A 7,864-nucleotide genomic window follows, 5' to 3' on the forward strand; every position below is an offset into this window, starting at 1 on the left:
GTGAGTTTGTCGGATTTGTGTTTTATAAGTGTAGTGGAGTAGGAAAAATCAGATTTGTGCTTTATGGGTGTAGTGGAGTAGGGTTGTTTTCGAGTCTTCTTGTTACTGCTCTGTTTGTCTACTATTAAACTGCGTGGGTGATTGTTTATTTACTGTTTTTATTCCAGCCGCATGTGGCTGAGGTATATGAGGATGTAGAAAAGTTTCAGATTGTCTGCCGTACAGGGGAGATGCTGCCGAAATTTCTTCGGACAGAGACTCCTCCGGGGCGTGACAATTTAGTGGTATCAGAGCCTAGGTTTTACGATCTTTGTTTTCATATTTTGGATATTTGGGATAACCTGATACCAATTTATTTGGTATCAGAGCGCCAGGTTGGCGATACTTGTTTGATTTCCGTGTGTTGGATTTTCGAGATTTATCTGATACCATTTTATTGATATCAGAGCGGGTTATGATACCTGCTTTTGGTGTTCTGATATTTATATATCTATTTCGGGTTGTACAGATTTTCGTTATGGTTATATTCGGACTTCCATTTCGGATTTTTATGGATTTCTAGTGATTTTCTCGTTCAAAATTTTGAGGTCAAATTGGGGACTGGACAGCGACGGAACATCTCTAGACGGCATATAGGTATGATGTTTAATTTTATAGTTTATGACATGTATTAGCATTCTTTATTTAGTACCTGTCTAGTTGTTGTAACACATATTACATGTGATGGGTTAGCCATTGAGCATGGTTGACTTTAATAGAGATCAAGGATTATAGTCTCTGGAGATTTTTCATATCATACCATCAGTAGTTTTAGCTTCTGTTACTACTAGTAAGAGATGAAGGCACATACCAGCCTCTGCTATTGTTAGCTGGGTAATGGATGATACCTACATATTCCTGTTGACTTAGCCAGTAGAGTTTTTATACTCATATCTTTTGGATATTAGGATACCCGATACGATGAAAATTGGTCATTGGGGAGTTATCATGTTTGATCATTGTTGAGAATGGTTTGAGGTTGAGGGATATTATGAGATCAGATATTGTGATATGTTGATTTCTAATGATTTATGAGAGTAAATGTTATGTAGTTGTCTGATGATCTATTACTAGATATTTGTGTTGATAATCTATTAGTGGATAAATATTTTGATGATCTATTATTTGGGTTGTCGTTGATGGTGACATAGTGAGTGTCATGTATGATATTCACAGGTTTGATGATTATAGTTGGTGATCAGATTATAAATTGGGTGCTAGAAAGTTTACGGTTGAGTGTGCCTATGAGATTTTAATAAATCTGGTTAGTTGTGGTCAGTTAACAGGATGATAAAATTGATATTTGCTTCCCCTGATATTGGACTATGTGAATAAATAATGATTTGATGTTTTGAATGCTAACTTGCTCTCATGGGGAGTAGAGACTTATTCATCTGATATTATGTGGGTTGATATTTTTGAGGATAAAAATGAGAGTGTCTTGATGTTCTTGAATTCTGATTTTTTTTCTTTTGGGTCATACACATTTATACATATGATTATTGTGAGTTTCTAGTAGATTATACCCGAGTGGTTAGGCATACATGTATGATGGTTTATTGGAGGTATTTTGTCAATTAAAAATTATGTTGTGAAATGTGCATATATGTTTGAGTGTTTTATTAGGTGTATTTTATCGATTTAATCTGAGTTGTGATATGTGCAGATGTGTTCGGTGTAATATTTGAGGTATCTTGTTTATTATATGATTGTTCTGAGTGTATACTCGTGTCGATTATGATTTGTTGGAAGTATTACGTTGATTATACTCTTGGCATAGGTGTATATATGTCATGTGAGTGTTGTTGAGGTGTATTGTTGATTATACTTATGTTGATATATGCACACGGGTTCGGTATGCATTGTTGGAGGTAGCACGATGATTTATGCCTATGTTGTGAGTATGTTTGGTGTGTACTAATTGGAAGATTATATCGATCATATATATGTTGTGTGTGCATGTGTGCCAGGTGTATGGTGGGTAGCATCATGATGATTCTACATATGTTGAATGTAGAATGTTGAGTGTCTACATTATGTTATTGGTTGTATAACCCTGTCAACTAATTCTCCTATTAGTGGGTGACCAACCCACTAGGATGATGATAGAGTTGATTATGGATTTAATTTGTTTACTAGGTTGTTTATACCTTTGGCTGCCCACAGTGATATGTGGTTGAGTGATCTCGTGCAGCCTCTAGTTGGATAGTTAGGTGCCTTGGACACTTATGGATTGTTTGTGGTGGAGCGGAGCTCCCACATATACATATTTCGGATTGCTTGTAGCGGAGCATTGCTCCCACATCTATTGCAGATACATGTTATGGATTATTTGTAGTGGAGTGTTACTCCTACATATTGAGGATTTCTTGTGGTAGAGCGTTGCTCCCACATATGTGGTATTTTCTGTGATTGAGCGTTGCTCTCACACTGGAGGATCTATGCTTAGATGATTTATATCGTTGGTGATCATATTCAGACTTATTGTCAGGGATCTTATGGTTAGAAATGTCTGTGATACGGACATTATGTGTCATGATTTTACCATTAGGGTTTGGGAAGCCTTAGATGTTTCCAGAGACTTGATGATTTTGGTATTCCCAGGATGTTTGGATTGGTTTTCATTGTCATTGTTGACGATGTTGTGATCTATTTCGGATCCACGGTGAGTCACGCACATCATCTTTGCATAGTTCTAGAGATGTTTCGATGGAAACGTCTAGATGTGAAGATCAGTAGTGCGTATTTTGGTTGTCTTCTGTGAGATGTTGAGACACACGGTCACCAGTAGGAGTATACCGTGGTTCCACAGGAGATCAAGGTTATTACCGTTGGGAGTAGACGGAGTCTGTAGAAGAGGCTCGCAACTTCCTTTGTTTGGCTCGATATTTCCGGAGATACGTTGAGGGTTTCTCACAGATTGCTATGCTACTTACACGCCTGACCAGGAAAGGTGTGAAGTTCACTTGGACTGAGGATGGCAAGACCAATTTCTAGGAGCTGAAGCGGAGACTAGTGTCGGCTCCGATTTTGGTTTTACCTTCTGGAGAAGACGGATATGTCCTCTACACCGACGCATCTATTCAGGGTTTGAACGGTGTTCTGATGTAGCACGATATGGTAGCCTCCTATGCTTCTCGTTGGTTGAAGGAGCATGAGAAGAACTACCCTGTACATGATTTGGAGCTAGTCACCATTATTTTTGCCATGAAGATTTGGTGATATTATTTATATGGCGTTACATTTGAGATTCTCACTGACCATAAGAGTCTCAAATATATGTTTACTTAGAAGGAATTTAATCTCCGACAGAGGAGATGGATGGAGTTCCTGAAGGATTATGATTGTACCATTAGCTATCACCTGGGGAGAGCTAATGTGGTTGCCGATGCACTTAGCAGGAAGTCCAGAGGGACTTTGGCTTGCCACCGAGTTGTGGTCATAGACTTGATTCAAGGTTTCTCCGATTTGGGCCTTGAGGGGATAGGACAGACAGAGCAGGGTACTCTAGTTACCATGGTTGCTCAATCGTCGATCAGGACGAGGATCCGAGAGCCCTAGGCTGCTGATCAGTATTTGCAGTTTATTTGCAGCCAGATAGCTTCCGGGCAGCAGACCGAGTTCACACGAGACGAGGAGGGTGTTATACACCTCCGAGGCAGATTATGCGTACTACAGTCTCATCCGGTCTTATAGGAGTTACTTCCGGAGGCTCATCGCTCATGATTTGTTGTCCACCCAGGTGGTACCTGTGTGTACCAAGATTTGAGGTGTTTCTATTAGTGGAATGACATGAAGGAAGACATCGCGGATTTTGTAGCTAGATGTCTTGTCTGTCAACAAGTGAAGGCCGAGCATCAGAGACCTGCCGGCTTACTTCAGCAGATTCCTAATCTTGAGTGGAAATGAGAACACATTACTATGGACTTTGTGGTGGGTTTGCCGAGGACACGACGAGGTCGTGACGCGATTTGAGTAATCGTTGATCAATTAACCAAATCCGCGCATTTCTTAGCGATTCGGAAGACTGATTCCCTGGATCGATTGGCAGATCTGTATTGCCGGGAGATCATCAGATAACATGGTGTCCCATTGAGTATTATTTCGGATAGAGACCTCCGGTTCAGCTAAGGTTTTGTGTATTGGATTTTGGAGGCAGTTGAGAGGACCACTTGCCATTGGTAGAATTCGTCTACAACAACAGCTTTCATTCGGGTATCCAGTTGACACCGTTTGAGGCGTTGTATGGTAGGTCTTGTCAGACACCCACCCTCTGGGATGAGGTTGGGGAGGCCCAGTACTTGGGACCTCATAGAACTCAGCATAAGGCAGAGTTGGTCCGTACTATCAGACGGAGGATGTCAGAGGCGTAGGACCGCTAGAAGGGTTATGCAGACTTGAGTCGGAGACTCTTAGAGTTCTCTGCAGGCGACCATGTATTTCTGCGAGTTTCACCCACGAAAGGGGTGAAGAGATTTGACTTCAGAGGTAAGCTAGCTCCGCGATACATTGACCCTTTCCAGATCATGGAGAGGATTGGAGCGGTAGCTTATCGGCTGGCACTATCGCCGTCCTTGGCAGGCGTTCCCGACGTATGTCATGTATCTATGCAGAGGAGATACATATCTGACCCGACACATGTGCTGACAGATATCTCAGATCCTGTTCAGCCTGACGTCACTTATGAGGAGATTCTGGTACGTATTCTAGACCGGAAAGAGCGTCAGTTGTGGAACAAGACTATCCGACTTGATAGTCGGATGGCAGCAGCATACGGATGAGGAGGCTACTTGGGAGTTTGAGGATATTATCCGAGCTCGATATCCCCATCATTTTCACTTGAGGTATGATTTAATTTACCATTCAGCATTTATACTCTACCTGTTATTAGTACTTGCTGATGGTAGATAATGAAATTTGAGGACCAAATTTTTGTTAGTGGGGGAGAATGTAAAATACCGAAAATAGGCAAATATTAATAAGGGAATTTTTCAAAATTTTTGGAAATTTTTCGGGAATTTTTTGGAGACCATATGGATGAGTTTACGGGGATAAAAAAAACGGGGTCCGGAAAAGCCTGTTTAGGCTACCCCGTTTTAACGAGGAAATGTTTATTTTCTAAATTCTTTTTCCTTCTCTATTTCTTTTTCTTTTCTTTTCCTTCGTTTCCTTCCTTCCCTGCCGAAGCCTCGCATGCCCGATGTTGGTTGCTACTCAGAAAACCTAGAGGTTCCACTGTACAAAATTTTGTACAAAGATCTGAACCTTTTCCTAGCTACCATGTGTTCTTTTAAATTAAATTTTGGATCGCCTGCGGAACTTAACACGTTTGATCCAAAACTTAATCTATTTGTTCTTTTAGGTTTTGACTTGGATCTCCTGCGGAACTTAACACGTTCGACCCAAGTCTCCTTAAGTTATTAATTCCATTAAATATTAATTTCCATAAAAGGTTCCCAGTACTGACGTGGCGAGGCACATGGCCTTCTTGGATATGGGAGCAACCACCACCGACTAGACAAAACCTTTAATAGAAAGCTAATATTTAATTTCCTAAAATAACTTTAGGTTAACCAAAGAGAACAATCAAATCACAAGGAAAAGAAAGAAAACAAAAGAACACAACATCGAAAAACATATTCGAAATACTAGATCGTAAGCCTCTTGTATTTGGTATTATTTCCATAAATAACTAGCATGATGCGGAAATAAAAATTACTAGTTATACCTTGTAGAAACACCTCTTGATCTTCTACCGTATTCCTCTTCTAACCTCGGACGTTGTGTGGGCAACGATCTTCCGAGACGAGAAACCACCAATCACCTTCTTCTCCTCCTAGCTAGGTTCGGCCAATAAAGAGGAAGCTTCACCAAGGAAGAAAATCAAAATACTAACCAAGCTCCAAGAGATGCTAGCTTTCTCTCCTTCTTCTTCTTCTTCTCCGAGTAGTATCCGGCCACCACAAGAGCTCCAATGGAAAAGTAGGGTTCGGCCACCACAAGAGGAAGAGAGGGAAAGGTTGGCCGGCCACACCAAGGAACAAAAGAGAGAGAGAAATAATAGATGTTGTATCTCATGAAGGCACCCTCACCCCTTCTTTTATATTCCTTGGCCTAGGCAAATTAGGAAATTTAATTACAATAAAATTTCCTCAATTTCCTTGACATGATTTAATTTAGAAAAATAAAATAAATTTTCCAAATCAATCTTCAATGGTCGGCCACATCATTGGAGAACAAATTGGACAAGTTTTAATCAACAATTAAAACTTCCTAATTTGTTTCCGGAAATTTTTTAAAAAATAAAATTTCTCTTTAAAATCTCTTCATGGTTGATAAAAGGAAATTTCTATAATTTTAATTTTATCAACATGTGAATAATTTTTAAAGAAAAAATAAAACATCTCTCCAATCTACAAATAAGGAAAGAGATCTAATCTCTTTCTTTAATCTTTTATAGATCTTTTACAAGAGAGATATTTTAATTTTAATTCTCTTTAAATTATATCTTCCACATAATAATAAAAATTAAAATTAAAATCCTTTTTTAATTTAATTTGGCCGGCCCCCACTAGCTTGGGTTCAAGCTAGGGCCGGCCACCCAATAATATACCTAGGCCGGCCCTAGCTTGTTCCCAAGCTAGCTTGGCCGGCCCCTATTGGGTGGGTATAGAAGGTGGGTATAGGTGGGTATAGAACTCTATAAATAAGAAGCTACGATAGGGACCGAGAGGAGGAATTGGTTTTGGTCTCCCGATAAAATTAAGCATCCCGTGTTCGCCCCGAACACACAACTTAATTTTATCAATGATAATTCATTCCACTAGAGAACTATCATTGAACTACCGCACCAATCCCAAATTACATTTTTGGGCTCCTTCTTATTATGAGTGTGTTAGTCTCCCTGTGTTTAAGATATCGAATGTCCACTAATTAAGTGAGTTACTTACAACTCATTTAATTAATATCTAAGTCCAAGAGTAGTACCACTCAACCTTATTGTCATGTCGGACTAAGTCCACCTGCAGGGTTTAACATGACAATCTTTATGAGCTCCTCTTGAGGACATTATCAACCTAGTATCTCTAGGACACAGTTTCCTTCTATAATCAACAACACACACTATAAGTGATATCATTTCCCAACTTATCGGGTTTATTGATTCAACGAACTAAATCTCACCCATTGATAAATTAAAGAAATAAATATCAAATATATGTGTTTGTTATTATATTAGGATTAAGAGCACACACTTCCATAATAACTGAGGTCTTTGTTCCTTTATAAAGTCAGTATAAAAGAAACGACCTCAAATGGTCCTACTCAATACACTCTGAGTGTACTAGTGTAATTATATAGTCAAGATAAACTAATACCTAATTACACTACGACCTTCTAATGGTTTGTTCCTTTTCCATTTTGGTCGTGAGCTACTGTTTATAATTTATAAGGTACTAATAACATCATCTTCTGTATGTGACACCATATACTATGTTATCTACAATATAAATTAAATGAACAACTACAAACAAATGTAGACAATTAGACCAAATGTGATTCTTTATTCATAATAAATGTTTACAAAGCTTAGGCTTTCAGTATACATTCCAACAATCTCCCACTTATACTAATGACTAAGCTGCCATATCTTCTAACATACATCTGATTCCCATTCCCTCCACATGCCGATCGAAAGCTTTCGCCGGAAGGGCCTTAGTGAAAGGATCTGCCAGGTTATCCGCTGATGCAATCTTGGCGATGACAACTTCTCCTCGCTTCACAATATCTCGTATCGGTGGTACTTGCGCTCTATATGTTTACTTGC

This window comes from Zingiber officinale, chromosome 4A, assembly GCF_018446385.1.
Source record: "Zingiber officinale cultivar Zhangliang chromosome 4A, Zo_v1.1, whole genome shotgun sequence".
NCBI classification, from domain to species: Eukaryota; Viridiplantae; Streptophyta; class Magnoliopsida; order Zingiberales; family Zingiberaceae; genus Zingiber; species Zingiber officinale.